This window comes from Dendrobates tinctorius, unplaced genomic scaffold (assembly GCF_039654945.1).
Source record: "Dendrobates tinctorius isolate UK_male_01 unplaced genomic scaffold, ASM3965494v1 ptg000020l, whole genome shotgun sequence".
NCBI classification, from domain to species: domain Eukaryota; kingdom Metazoa; phylum Chordata; class Amphibia; order Anura; family Dendrobatidae; genus Dendrobates; species Dendrobates tinctorius.
The window spans coordinates 27,498,973-27,515,125 of record NW_027361688.1 but is presented as its reverse complement, the minus strand read 5'-3'; the positions used below and the strand labels follow the sequence as shown (position 1 = coordinate 27,515,125).

At 44.9% G+C, this 16,153-nt stretch overlaps 2 long non-coding RNA genes across 2 annotated transcripts in view; one reads left to right on the top strand and one right to left on the bottom strand.

Annotated features, from left to right (window-relative positions):
- The window catches only part of LOC141083575 (uncharacterized), an 86,301-nt gene that overhangs the window by 45,726 nt on the left and 24,422 nt on the right, over nt 1-16,153 (top strand). The gene's annotated exons all lie outside the window — the stretch shown is intronic.
- Nucleotides 4,725-10,021, bottom strand: LOC141083574 (uncharacterized). Its single transcript, XR_012230753.1, has 3 exons — nt 9,511-10,021; nt 9,144-9,301; nt 4,725-6,570 (listed from the first exon to the last, which is right to left on the bottom strand). It is a non-coding gene; the product is annotated as an uncharacterized lncRNA (long non-coding RNA).

Here is a 16,153-nt window from a genome sequence, read left to right as displayed (position 1 = left end):
GAACTGGCTCTCTATGCCTTGGAGGTCCTGGCCTGCCCTGCCTCTAGCGTTTTGTCAGAGCGGGTTTTTAGTGCCGCTGGTGGAATTATCACAGATAAGCGCATTCGCCTTTCAACGGAAAATGCAGACAGGCTGACTCTTATAAAAATGAACAAGGGATGGATTGGGCCTGACTTCTCAACACCACCAAATGATGACAGTGAAATATAAACTCCAATGTAGTGTCTTTTTTAGGGAGGTGTATTCCCATGCACCTCTTCACAATCAAACATGGGTATACGCTTCCTGATTTTGGCTATTTGGTGTCCTCCTCCTTATCCTCACCCTCACCGTCCACCACCACTCGAACACCATCATTGTAGATTGTAAGCTCTCACAAGCAGGGTCTCCTTATTTTGATTTAATTATTGTATTGTTAACCTTGTTACTTACGACTTATGTTTGGAGTTATTAAACTGTAAAGCGCTGCGGAATATGTTGGCAGATTATTATTATTATTATTAACACCAGGGTGAACATATTCCGTCATGCTCCAGCCACTCTATTTTTGTCAATGGTGTTATGATGCCCGTCTCCAAAATACAAGAAATATGTACACCCCCAAGGGGAAATGTTTGCCAGCCCATACACTAAGGGTATGGGCATTCCAAGTCTGGGAGACCCGCTCCTAGAAATTGAGCCTATTTTTAATCAGGCCTTCCTCCACGTCTCATAATCCACCACCACTAGATCAAAAGGGTTAACGTGTTCCATGCAGCTACAGTCAGTGTCGAATTATTAACAAGGGTCGGTGGGTATGCTGTACGTAAAATACTTGTTCTGAAAAAGGTTGAGGTATACCCCACAGGGGAAATGTTTGACAGCCCATACACTAAGTGTGTGGGCATTACAAGTCTATGAGACCCGCTCTTGGAAATTGGGCCTATTTTTTAATCAAGCCTTCCTCCACGTCTCATCATCCACCGCCACTAGATCAACAGGGTTAACGTGTTCCATGCTGCTACAGCCAGTGTCGAATTATTTACAAGGGTCGGTGGTATGCTGTGTGTAAAATACTGGTTCTGAAGAAGGTTGAGTTGTACCCCACAGGAGAAATGTTTGCCAGCCCATATGGGCTTTACAAGTGTAGGAGACCCGCTCCTTTTTAATGGAACATTTTTGGTTAAGAGGCCCTCCTCCATGTTTCTTACAAGAGGGGATTGTGGTTATTTGGGTACATATCACTTGGTAGCAGGGCAGGCCTTGCAGTCAATGCATAAGAACACAGAATGGGAGTACAAAATGAATAATGTGTAGTGTTTTTTCCTGTGGCCATCCAGTACCTGGGTTCAAAGGCTTATTGGGTTGCAGATGACTTGGCAGCAGCGCAGGCCTTGCAGTCGATGCATAAGAAAAAAGTATGGCAGTACAAAATGAATAATTTGAAGTGGATTTTCTGTGCCCTTCCAGTACCTGGGATCAAAGGCATATTGGGGTGCAGATGACTTGGCAGCAGGGCAGGCCTTGCTGTCAATGCATAAGGAAACAGTATGGCATGACCAACTGAAAAATGTGAAGTGGATTTCCCTGTGCCCATCCAGTATGTGGGTTAAAAGGCATATTGGGGTGCATATGACTTGGCAGTGACGCGCCCGAGGGGCTGTGGGATACTCTGTACCGGGCCCATTAACTTCAATGGGAAATGACACTGTGGCATTGACCCAGTCCGTGGCCCCAGACGGTCTTGTAAAAGGGGAAGAATGGAATGGGGATAACGTTTATGTAGTGATTCGTGACGCCAGTTGGAGTGTTCGACTGTAGTATAGCCGGCACTGCAGATGATCCCTGGGGGAGTAGATGGTGATGGCAGTGCAGATGTTAAACCCTCTCCAACCAGGGCAGACCCCCAGAGATTGTGATGAAAGTGGAAGGTACGGAGTAATAAGGCAGGAGACAAGGAAAGTCACTTTATAATTTACTGTAGTTCAGGTGCAGTTCAGAGGAGTAATTACAACTCTCACCAGATTACAGTCTTCTCTGGAGAATGGGAGTTATCCTCTCTGCTGTGACTCAGTGTAACTTCCTGCTATTCTAATTCCTTCTGGGACCAAGGCTTCCCAGAGTTTGGAACTTGCAGTATCGCCTCTACTCACTGTGTATTTCTCCTTTGGCAACTTGCAGCATGGATCCTGTGTGTGAGCAGCTCAAGTTCCCACTTGCACTATCCTTTACTGATCCTAGTTTGCTGCAGTTTTCTCATGGAAAAACAAGATGCTGTTGGTTGTATAATCCCACACAGTCTCTCAGCTTACCACCCTGCTCTGAAAGCATGGATGGTCTAGGGGCTGACACCCTGATGCTTCTTAGCTCTCACTCCTGGATTGAGCACATGTCTAATCATGGCTTCCAAGATGTTCTTCCTCCTTCTTCACCCTGAAAACAACAACTCGGCCCCTCCCCCTCCCAATTAGGGCATGTCTGCAAATCTCTAAGCTTCAGACAAGTAAGGGAGTGAGGTCAATTATGTGTGTGTGTTGTGGTCTCTAGCAGAGAAAGCATAACTCCCATTGCTTAAAAAACACATACAAAACAATACATATTTAACCCTTTTGTGGTGGCAAAGACACAGGGCGCCACAGTAGCAGGGCAGGCTTTTCAGTCAATGCCTAAGAAAAGAGTTTGGGATTATGAAATGAATAATATGAAGTGTAGTTTCCGGTGACCATCCAGTATGTGGCTTGAAAAGCTTATTGCGGTGCATGTAACTTTGGGGAAAGCCAGGCCTTGTATTCAGTGCAACATTTTTTCTGGAATCCCTCCAGTACCTCTTGTGAAAGGGGTATTGTGGTGCGTCATAATTCTTGGCAGCCCATCCACTCACTGCATAGGCAATAACAGTTAAGGAGACCCACTGTTTAATAATGGCCCTTTAAGAAGATTAATGCCGCCTGATACCCCGGTTAAAATAAGGCTCTGTGACTTTAAGAGTCCCTCCTTCATAAATGAAACAACATGTGTCTGCTTATGTGTCACACACCACATGGCCAGCTAGGGTTGTTAAATGTTACAATGACATTTCCAAGTAGATGCATTTGTTTTGGTTGAAAGCAATGTTAAAGGTGAAAAACCCTGTGTCTGAACATAGCCCAAGTGGGGGAGGAACATTTTGGTCTGGGGTTAATTATTTTGCTTTGTAGACAAGTCATTATCCTGGAAAGGATGTACCTTAACATTTTTCCCAGCAAAATCCGTTTTGGTTTCGTTTTTGTATGTTTGTGGTGCGCCGGTAAAAATTTCATGAAACTCTGACAACATTGTTTAAAACTGTGAACAAGGAGTCAGAAATGCTTCCAGAGGCGATCCCCATGATGTCCCCGTGTCATTTGAGCAGTGCTTCCATAATTTTCAGACGTTTGTAGACCTTAAAAGGACCCCCGGGGGGGATCACGGTGAAAATTCTTCGGTCTCCCATAGACTTACATTGGGCTCATTGTTCTGTCTGAGTACCCAAGTATTCCAATTTGCTCGACCCTAGCAACGAGCACCCAAGCATTTTAGTGCTTGTTCATCACTAGCCGGGAGCGGTCTGTGACCCCTCCTGGCACTTAGTGCCGGGTCTCAGCTGTGAGAATCAGTTGAAACCCAGCCGCGATAAGCCACACACCACCCGTGTGCGCGGCGATGACATACTATCCCGTCCATGGTCAGACAGGCCCAGGGCACATGAACAGGATAGTATGTCAGATTTCAGAGAGAGGTTAAAGATTATTTAATAGAGATGAGACAATTCAACTCCTATTCTGCAAAAATTCATATTCACCAGAATACAGATTTTTTTTTTTCAATTTTCTCCTTGTAAATAGAGCAATATGGTGAGTTCCACCATTTTGTTGAACCATAGATGGCAAAAGTTTATTTTGCTATCTCTTGTTGCAACCATCGTCTGTCTATTTCACCCTGGTTTGGAACATCCAGCTCAGTCTGGCCTCTGTGAGCCATACCGTTACAGTGCCAATTGCCAGTGGCATGCCTCCTCAGAGACAATAACTATGTTAGGCGTCGGGTTCCTGTCGCTGCACAGCGGGAATCCCGAGCCTTACTTCCGGCGGTCTCCCATTCCTCTCCAGCCGCAGAGGAGGTTGCACAGCAAACTCGTCGGTCCCGGCGCTCTGCCCAGACCAGCTCCATGGGTTTGCTTGCTGCTGCCACCTCTGGCACAGCTATGGCAATGCATGCTGCTCAGCAGCGAGATTCTCCAGGGACTAAGTCCTCATGTCGGACCACTGAGCATGCCCGTGGAGTGATCTCCCATTGGAGATCGAAGGTCACGTGCTCAAGTCCTGCTCGTGTTCTGATTGGCCCATCCGAGAAGCCAGGAAGGTCCCAGACGCTCGTGGCTATAAAAGGTTCGCATGGCCGCTCGGCCATGTGCTAGGATAGACTGTATGTTCAGACTATAAGGAGTGAGTGGTGTATGCACGTATGAATGTCTCTGGTGACTGACTCATTATGAAACCCCTACCCTTGGTACGCATGTGTTGTGCAGCCTAGCCTGCTAGCGCCCAGGCTTAGGCATAGGTAGGTCAGAGTTTGAGTCAGGCATTAGTCATCAGTGACTCGGCACACCTCAGTGCCCGGGCTCCACACTCCATAGCCAGCGTCTATAGCGGCGCTCGTGGCAGCGATACTACGCGCTCAGTGGTCCTAGAAGGACTCTAACCCCGTGTCCTTGGGGTAGAGTTCTGTGGCCGCTTGCTGTGAGTTCTGTGGCCGCTTGCTGTGCGCTCTTTGGCTGGGCTCTGTGAGTTAAACAGACTCCGGCATCCACGTTCAGCGACTGCGCGGCTCTGTGAATTAACAGAGTCCGCTCCTGTTCACATTGGGTGATGTAACCCACGTGTGACTGTTTTTACGCCGCTCTATTCTTCCGTCATTTTCTAGCAGCAGTGTACCACCTCTGCACGGAGGACCCCGGGCTGCGAACGCACCTACTACTACTTTATAATTTGGTGTGTTCCGCCAGCCCTAACAAACTATACCTTGGGTAATGCAAGTCATAACATTCTTATGTCATCATGTGCGTCAAGACGGTAACATATACATTGATGTTAAAGTCCTGGTCAAGCTGGAAGTCCCATCTCCATTATAAAACAGGACAAAGATGATGGGCACGATTAAAGAGCAACATTAAATTTGTATTAGATAAGTTTGTTAGAAAACACAAATATAATCTGCCATGTGTTTAACTACTACATAAAATATTCCCACCTCATATTATTGTATATATTCTGATGTATTGTAAAGATCCATAGAAGCTCAGATACACTGCTACATATTTTTTACTGACTTCTTTATTAACTACATTCAAGCTGGGTGCGCGCTGTGATTATGAACCACGCAATAGGGTGTAACCATGCTTCAGACTGACCTTGCAAAGGGGTATAACCACGCACCAGACTGGCGTATGTGCAGACTAACAGCAAACATAAATACCTGGTGTACCTCTCTTGCCACTCCTACCTTGTGTATGAAAAAGCTCTATCGTTAATACTGTTTGGCTAGAGCTACCCGATAGCGCTATCCATGAAGAAAGTGAACGGGTAGAGCTATCCCATAGTTCTATTTCTAAAGGAAATGAACGGGTAGAGCTATCCGATAGCGCTATCCCTCAATGTTGCTGAGCGTAAGCTATTTCACATGGTTGAGCGCACTTGGGATCTGCCCCCAAGGCCCTGCCCATGCCCAATGTTTGGTCCGTAGACCGCGGCTAGGAGTTAGTCCCGCTTTTGTGTAATAATAATGATGATGAGGGGCACTTGATTCACGAAGAGTGGACCTTCAGCACTCAGGAGAGGAAAAACCTCCAGTGGAGGAAACCTCTAGGGCACCATGGCTGAAAGTCTGCACTTCCCTTAAGCTGTAGATGTTCATTGATGAGAACAGAGACCGAGCCCGGAATCTGCCTTGTTGTGCAGTAGGAAACCCACTTGTTCAGTGAGTGCGTCTAGCTGCGGAAAATCCAGTAATGTCATATCCAATGGTGGAGAACAGAGACCGAGCCCGGAATCTGCCTTGTTGTGCAGTAGGACACACCCACTTGTTCAGTGAGTGCGTCTAGCTGCGGAAAGTCCAGTAATGTCATATCCAATAGTGGAGAACAGAGACCGAGCCCGGAATCTGCCTCGTTGTGCAGTAGGAAACCCACTTGTTCAGTGAGTGCGTCTAGCTGCAGAAAGTCCAGTAATGTTGTATCCAGTGGTGGAGAACAGAGACCAAGCCTGGAATCTGCCTTGTTGTGCAGTAGGACACACCCACTTGTTCAGTGAGTGCGTCTAGCTGCGGAAAGTCCAGTAATGTCATATCCAATAGTGGAGAACAGAGACCGAGCCCGGAATCTGCCTTGTTGTGCAGTAGGAAACCCACTTGTTCAGTGAGTGCGTCTAGCTGCAGAAAGTCCAGTAATGTCGTATCCAGTGGTGGAGAACAGAGACTAAGCCTGGAATCTGCCTCTTTTTGCTGATGTAAAGTTGTTGTCTCCAGCTGGATCCCATGTTCATTGTGGGTTCACAGCGAGACCGTACTCTGCCTCACCTGCAATATAAATGTCACAAAATTAGCAAAACAGTAAAGATTAATACATGTACAAGCAGACAGATTATAATGACAGGGGCGACAGAAGACATTTACTTGTCATCCTTTAACTATAGATTATAATACTGTACTATATAATACATAATGGGTATTATTTAATGTCTATGTTCAGGTATGTTCTGCATCCTATCAGTGCTGTTATATGAATAATAGCACCCTGCCTATTATTTTAGGATCTTCTGTGTTTAGACCACAGCTTACTAGCAATCCCTCCCTCATGGTATATACAGCACTGCACCTCATTAATAATCTTTATAATAATCTTTATTTTTATATAGCGCTAACAAATTCCGCAGCGCTTTACAGTTTTGCACACATTAGCATCGCTGTCCCTGAAGGCTCACAATCTAAATTCCCTATCAGTATGTCATTCCTATAGCCCCATAAAAAAGCTGTGATTGACGGTGAAACAAGTGTCAGGGTTAAGTGGTGGAGTGGCAGTTTTGGAATTATAGCATGCTTAATTGTACTTGGTACTGACTTGAGTTTTTATTATTGGTTTTCTGTATTACTAAGGCTTAGTTATTAGTACAAGTATTTGCTTATGGCATCTGGTAGTACATTGGATATAGAGCACTTTTTCTTCTGCCATCAGCTCTTTTGATTTTTTACATTTGCACTTTAAGTCAGTATTGCTATGTATAAAATGTGATCGTGATTAAATATTCATCTGTTTGTTCTTGCCATGACCACCCACTGTAGTTTGTGTTTTTTATTTGTAGTCATATACTCATCCAATATTGTTATGTATTGTGATTTATTAAAGATAATTTATATTATTCTTTATTGTATTTGTGATTTGAGAATGACAACTCCCTTTCTCCTGCAGTCCAGCATTTCTTGGCTCACAGACTTCTGATATAGCTTGCATAAAAAAAGTAACGCATCGATATTTAGGCCATTGGTGCCCAATTCCTAATTATTTAGCCTATTTCCTGTTAAAACTAATACATAACATAGATCATAAAAAATAATAAATGCGCTAAGCAGCTTCCGGGTTGTAACAACTTCCATCCAGTTGTAACTGGTGACGTCACAGAACACCTCTTGCCATGTTAACCTCAACACACCACTCCTCAACCCACACTCCTCTCACCTTTCACCATCTCCACTCACGTCCACTCACTTTCACTCCACATACGACCCTTTCTCTCACTCCGTCTCTCATTCTCACGCCGTCATCGTCGCTGCTCCACCATCCCCGACATCTTCCGCCGGCGCCATCCTGGATCCAGACGTTGTCCATGCCAGCAACATGTTCTTGTGGCGACGCCATCCTGAGTATCGTGAAATCCGGCAATACTCAAGATGGCTTCGACGCAAGAACATGTCGCTGACGTGGATGAAGTCGGGATCCAAAATGGCGTCGGCAAAATCTCACAAGATTTCGCCGACACCATTTTGGATCCCGACATTGTCCACGCCAGAACATGTCGCCGGCGTGGACAACGTCTGGATCCAGGATAGCGCCGGCGGAAGAAGATGTCGGGGATCGTGGAGCAGCGGCGATGACGGCGTGAGTATGAGAGACGGAGTGAGAGAAAGGGTCGTATGTGGAGTGAAAGATGGGGGGGACGTGAGTGGAGATGGTGAAAGGTGAGAGGAGTGTGTGTTGAGGAGGTGTGTGTTGAGGGTTAACATGGCAAGAGGTGTGTCACTATCCTCCCGATGCGATAGCATCGGGCCTTAATCTAGTAAAATATATTTATAAAGCTCTAAGGCTGCGTGCACACGCTGCGGATTCCGCTGCGGATTAATCCGCACGGATTTTGCAAAAACCGCAGATAATCCGCAGGTCCAAAGACCTGCGGATTATCTGCGGTTTTGCCTGCGGTTTGGTCCTGCGGATTCACTATCTCCACAATGGTGGAGATAGGAACCCGCAGCGGTTTCCGCAGAAAGAATTGACATGCAATTCTTTCTGCGGATTCAAAACCGCAGCAAATCCGCGCGGTTTTTTCCGCAGCGTCGGCACAGCGTTTTTTTTTTCCCATTCAAATGAATGGTACTGTACACCGCAGCTAAAACTGCTGCGTGTCCGCAGCGGCCAAAACCGCTGCGGAAACGCAGCGGAATCCGCAGCGTGTGCACGCAGCCTAAAACCTTACATTCGGTTTTTGTTGGCATAGGCCAGAAGTTCCTGAAAAACAAACTTCATGACGACTTTATATTTCTCTCTGTCTTTGTCCAGGACAAGATGTTTCTCAAAATTTTGAGGAGGCGGAGGAGTAGACAAAGGAGGAGTCAGAGGAGGAGGCGGAATAAGTCCTCTGCCCTCTTGTTTTGTAAATGATAGTGTATAAATAATTAGTTGTTCATTAATGGACATTGATTCTACTCTGTCGCTCTGAGATTGAGGGCCAGGAAATTTTAAGAAATTGCTTGAATTGCAGTTCAATAATATATTGCTTAGGATGGCAGATTTTTAGTTTATGCAAGTTATGCAGATTAGAACAGATTATATTTATGGTAGTAAGCATTCTTCTTATCAACATGGAAAAAAAGGAACTTACTGTCCGAGGCGACGAGCACAGTCTAAATCGTCACGGTGACGATTACATAATGGGGTCCAGGCGTGGAGATGTCGGTGTTTTCGAGGACATCTCTGTTTTCGGCAGTGGGTCCATGAGCATCTTCCTCATTTCAATATTTGTTTTATCCAAATATTCTCCTGTAAGGTGTAACACTCAAATTAACATTACTAAAATAAAAGCTTCTTTGTTAAAGAATATCAATATATCAATATTACTGGTTTTAAAATCGCTAAATTGTGAAGTATGGAAACAGAAGGATCAAACAACCATTTATCTCCTTGTAGAGATTTTTTATTAGGCTGCTGTTTTTCTATTAAGCATATGTTAGAAAAGCCTGAGAACTTACTGTCAGAGATGGTCACATCCTCATCTGGGTGCTTATTGATGATTACATATCCGGGACCAAAAATAGAAATTTTGTTGTTTTCGAGGACATCTTTGTTTTCGACATTGCGTCCAATAATTATTTCATCCCAGTTTTCTCCTGTAAGGTGTAACATTGAAATTAACATTTTTACAGTCAAAGCTTCTGAGTTTGATAATCAATATTAAAGGTAATCTGTCGGTAGGTTTTTGCTATGTAAGCTGGAGACAGCCTGCTGTAGGGGTGAAAACACAGATTTGAATGATGCCTCCCTTATCAAGCTCTATCCTGTTGTTTACCTTTAATGGTTGCTTTAGCACCAGGAGCTTAGTATTGCTGGGACTCAGGAGCACATGCCTCCTGGCCCGGCAACGCCCCCTCCTGTGATAAGCAGCTCACTGTCTATGGACGGAGCCTGGTGTGGGCGGGGGAAGATTTCTCAACTCTGCTTCATTGCTAAATCTAAAAGCTCTGATTGTGTGAGAATGGCTGCACCCAGTAATCCAAGTTATAAATTGTTGGATTCAGCTTCTCTTTGCCTACATCAGGCTGCTCTCAGATGAGGTAGCAGAAACCTGGTGACAGATTATATCCGCTAAATTGTAAAGTATGAAAATAGAAGCATCAAACAACCAGCTATCTACTTTGAGTTTTTTTATTATACTGTTTTTTTTTCTATTAAATATATGTTATAAAAGCCTAGAACTTACTGTCAGAGGAGATGATCACATCCTCATCTAGGTCGATACTGATATTTACATAACTGGGGTCAGACTTAGAGATGTTGTTTAACTCTCTTTTCAGCCATGGGTCCAGAGTTGAAGAAAATCCCCAATTATAATAAATTTGTAATTGTTACTCCCGTAGTACTGATGAAATCACAGATATGGAAATCAGAGACGCACGTGACTTTTTTTCTCTTACACAATATTGATCCCCAACGATATCACAGTTGTGACCTCATGGCAGGGAGCATCGTATGTCCACACAGGTGATGTCACGATGTACCTGAGATACCTTTAGCCACTAATAATAAAGCAGCTTCATCCATTTTTATGTGTTTCTTAATACTACTAGTTTTGTCTCTAAATCACTGATTACACAAGATTCAGGGCCGTACTGGTTCACCGGAGAACCGGAGGATTCTCAGGTGGGCCCAGGCACTGACACCTGCTGGCATACTGACCAGGAGCTGCCTAGGGCCTCCACTGCTCCAGGGGACCCCAGCGAGTGGTTATGGTGCCCCTGAGTGAAGGGGGACCGCCTTGTGCCTGCGGAGTAGCAGCTGGAGATAGGAACCTGTCCCTGCTGCTAAAGAGAAATGAATATTCACGTCTCCCCATGCCCCCATGGGTGTGGAGAGGAGTGAATACCATTTTACTTTAACAGGCAGGCAGTATTAGCAGCAGGCTGCAGCTAACACTGCCCGCATGTAAAGCCCCACCACCACCGATCCACTCTCTCACACACACATAAAGCATCACACCGCACTGCACCACATACACACATGCATGCAGACAGACACACAGCACACTAACGTCTCCGCAAGTTCCCCGCACATATCCTGGCATCCTGCTTTCTGCCTGGCACTTCCTGTGTGAGACAACGCAGCTGGATGATGTCATCATTCAGCGTGCGGCTGTTTCAGACAGAAAACTGCCGGTGAGAAAGTGGCTGTCGGGATGTGCTGCGGGGAACTTGCGGAGAGGTGAGTGTGCCGTGTGTCTGTCTGCGTGCATGTGTGTGTGTTTGTGTGTAATTCGGTGCAGTGCTTTGTGTTTGAGTATGAGAGAGTGGTGTGCTGTGTGTGTATGAGTGAGAGTGGTGCTGTGTGTGTATTGGAGATTGGCAATGATAGGGTGGTGGGGAAGGATCATGGGGGTGGTGGGAAGAAGGCAATGATGGAGGTGGTGAAATGGGCAATGATGGGGTGGTGAGGATAAGGCAATGATGGAGGTGGCGATGAGGACAATGATGGGAGTGGAGGGGGAGAACAATGAAGGAGGTGGAGAGGGGCTGCACTATACTCTGAGGGGGGCTGTATTATTCTTTATGTGGGGGCTACATTATATTCTGTGGGGGGACTGCATTATTCTCTAAGGGGACTACATTATATTCTGGGGATACAGTATACTCAATGATGGTGGTGGGGGGAGGCAATGACGGAGGTGTTGAAATTGTCAATAATGGGTGTTGTGGGGGAGAAAACAATGATGGTTGTGGTGTAAAGGACAATGATGGTAGTGCTGGAAAGGACAATGGTCGTTGTGCGGGAGGAGGCAATGATTGAGGTGGTGGAATGGGCAATGATGGGGGTGGAGGGGGAGAATAATGATGGAGGTGCATTATACTCTGTGAGGGGGCTGCATTATTCTTTATGAGGAGGCTACAATATAAATTCTGTGGGGGACTGCATTATTCTCTCAGGGAACTACATCATACTATATGAGAGGGCAGCATTATGCCCTATGAGGGGGCTGTATTATATTTTGTGGTGGTGCTGTATTATACTATATGAGAGGGGCTGCAGTATACCCTATGAGGGGGCTACATTATATTCTATGGTAGGAACTGCATTATACCTTATGAGGGGGTTGCATTATATTTTGTGGGGTGCTGCATAATATTCTATGAGGTGGACTGCATTATATTCTATGAGAGGGGGCTGCATTATATTCTATGAGGGGGGCTGCATTATATTCCATGTGGGAGGCTACTTTATATTCTATGAGGGAGGCTACATTATATTCTATGAGAGGGCTACCCCAAACCCTGCTACATAATTAAGACATCTACTACCTTACATTATATCCTGATATTAGCGTGTTTAGCGTGATATTGGTGGTCTTGTATTTATTGCTATGTAGCTGCATAGTGGGCCCCAAGAATAATTTTCTCTGGTGGGCCCAAGGTGCTCCAGTCCGACGCTGACAGGATTCATGCTGGAAGATGACTATCACCAGGCAGCAAGAAGTAAATGCAATAAGCATGGAACAATTGGAGAAATAAAGGATCAGAGGATTTTCTGATCAGTCCTGATTACACAGATAGCGTGGCCTTTATATCAGTAGGTCCCGTGGTGCTGACTTCCCCTTTAAGTCCATTACCATATATCAGTGGTCACACTCTGTTTCACATATAAGCTCATTGGGGTAATCAATATAAATCCTGCACTGCCAAGAGATCCCGCTATAATGACCTCACACAGCCGTTATTTTTTTTTAGAATATGGGTGAAAAGAGACTATCTAAAAGTATCATAGTCTCTTAAAAAAATTAGAAAATCAAATAGTTTTTTTTGTTTGGCGGACATGCGTAGGGCATCATGAAGATGAGTGTGATCAAAGGAAAAAGGCTGACGATACAGTACAGTATAAAAATAGGGGAGCAAACCACAAGATCTACCTCTGTGTATAGGGTGGAATCACCTACACGCTTCTTTCAGAGACTATTTATATTAGGCAGATGTTTTCTGCTAAAAAAAATCATAAATACATGAAAACTTACTGTTAGTGGAGATGATCATATTCTCATCTGGATCTATATCGATGACCACATAATCAGGGCCAGAAGAAGAGTTATCGGTGTTTGTACACACATCTCTCTTTTCGGCCATTGGTCCATGAGGAGCATCGTCACTGACGTTAGAGTTGTCATCCTCTTGTTCTTCTGAAACATAGAACATTGACATCAGCATCATTAAAATAAAAGCTTCTATACGTTTGTTACAAATATTAAAATGACAAACGTATTATCATCTCTAAATGGTACTATTAATTACGAAAAATAGAATGGCCAAATCCTCCGGGTATCATTCATGTATGACACTGGCGGACACAAACCAAAAAGGGCCCCTGTGCAAGAATAGTATAAAGGCCCTTTACAGTCCAATAGCTCATCATAATGCAAAATTTCACCTACTTTGTAGGCGGTAATGGCCCCCCTTACCTCTTGGGCCCCAGTGGTTGCATCAATGATATGTCTGCCCTTGATGTATGGGGTTATTCACCAACATGTTCCTTTTAGAGATTTTTTATTTTAACTAGGCAGTTTTTTTTCTGTTAAACATATGAAAATCTGAGAACTTACCATCAGAGGAGACGATCACATTCTCATCTGGGTCTATATCGATGGCCGTATAACCAGGGCCAGATGAAGAGTTATCAGTGTTTCTGACGACATCTGTCTTTGTGGCCGTCAGTCCATGAGGAGCATAATCACCTGGATCATCTGTAACACAGAACATTGACATTAGCATTGATAAAATAAAAGCTTCAATATGTTTCAGCATGCACAAGAGATAAATCGAGCACGCCAAAACCGCTGCAAAAAACACACAAAAAAGCATCAAAAACGCTACAAAATGCAAGAAACAAAACAAGGAAAACAGATTTTGTTTCTGCAGCTTCTTTCCTGCCAAGAGATCAAGTTTTGCTGCCGAAAAAAAACGCCTAGTGTGACCGTACTCTGAAACAGATTTCATGTATTGAAAGAAGCTAATCAGAATATGACTAGAGTAATTATTCAGCTTTAAAATGCGGACTGCGATTCTCCGGTGGTCTCATGCACTGACACCTGCTGGCATACTGGCCAGCAGCTGCCTAGGGCCCCCACTCGTCAAGGGGCACCCAGCCAGCGGCTTTAGGGCCCCTGAGTGAAGGGGGCCGCCCTGAGCCTGCGGGGCAGCAGCTGGAGACAGGAACCTGTCCCTGCTGCTAAAGAGAAATGAATATTCACGTCAACCCATGCCCCCATGGGCGTGGAGAGGAGTGAATACCATTTTACTTTAATAGTAAGCAGCGCTAGCCGCAGGCTGCAGTTAGCACTGCCTGCATGTAAAACCCCACCACCACTGCTCCACTCTCTCACACTCACACACAAAGCATCGCACCGCACTGCACCACATACACACACGCACGCAGACACACAGCACACTCACCTCTCCGCAAGTTCCCCGCACACATCCCGGCATCCTGCTTCCTGTCTGAGACAACGCAGCTGGATGTCATCATTCAGCATGCAGCTGTTTCAGACAGAAAGCTGCCGGCAAAAAAGTGGCTGCTGGGATGTGCTGCGGGGAACTTGCAGAGAGGTGAGTGTGCTGTGTGTCTGTGTGCATGCGTGTGTGTTTGTGTGTATGCGGTGTGGTGCTTTGTGTGTGAGTATGAGAGAGAGTAGTGCTATGTGTGTGTATTGGAGATGTGTGTATTGGAGATTGGCAATGATAGGGTGGTGGGGAAGGAGGCAAAGATAGAGGTGGTGAAATGGGCAATGATGGGGGTGGTGCGGGAGAAGGCAATGATGGAGGTGGCGATGAGGACAATGATGGAGGTGGAGAGGGGCTGAATTATGCTCTGAGGGGGCTGTATTCTTTATGTGGGGGCTACATTGTTTTCTGTGGGGGGACTGCATTATTCTGTCAGGGAACTACATTATATTCTGGGAGGGCTACAGTATACTCTATGGGGGCTGCATTATATTCTGTGGTGGGGCTGCATTATTCTCTCAGGGGACTACATCATACTATATGATGGGGCAGCATTATGCCCTATGAGGGGGCTACAGTATACTCTGGGGGGCCGCATTATTCTATTTGAGAGGGCTGCAGTATACCCTATGAGGGTGCTACATTATATTTTATGGTAGGAATTGCATTATACCTTATGAGGGGGTTACATTATATTTTGTGGGGTGCAACATTATATTCTATGAGCTGGGCTGCATTATATTCTATGAAGGGGGCTGCATTATATTCTATGAGGGGGGCTGCATTATATTCTATGAGGGAGGCTACATTATATTCTATGAGGGAGGCTACATTATATTCTATGAGGGAGGCTACATTATATTCTATGAGGGAGGCTACATTATATTCTATGAGAGGGCTACCCTAAACCCTGCTACATGTACTACCTTATATTATACCCTGATATTAGCGTGTTTTACCACACAATTGGTGGTCTTGTATTTATTTCTATGTAGCTACATAGTGGGCCTCAAGAATGATTTTCTCTGGTGGGCCCAAGGTACTCCAGTCCGACGCTGATAATGTCAGATTAGTGAGGCTGTACGTACCGTAAGGATCAGCCCTATTCTCTGTATCTTCTCTCCAGCATTTCTTCTCTATCAGAAGTCTATAAAATGATAAAACAGAAGTCATGTAGCAAATTGTAAAGTAAAGTCTATCTGTGTTCTGCAGAATGTTATGAAGACATTTATTTTTCGTCGTCTATTTTGTCTCTCCCGATCTGCAGTCATTTTTGTGATCTATGACAATCAGCATTTTTTTCAATTATACAGAAAAGTCCATTGTGCTCGGACCGGTCAGAGCCAGTTTATGACCCACTAAACATCTTCTCTAGATGATTCCCTTTCCTGAATCGTGTGATGACCTAAAGATGGGATGTTTCTTCTATAGACTCCCGTGTAGCCCACAAATCAGTATAAGACTTACCCACAGATGATGATGATGGTACAGACGACACAGGAGACGAATCCAAGGAAGAAGTAGATGGCAGGATGTAGAATAACCATAATGAAGTATTCTATTGGAAGAAAAGAATAGATGTCAGATATTTGGAGCTTCTAATACAGACATTATACTTTGCACCTCATTTACGTAACCA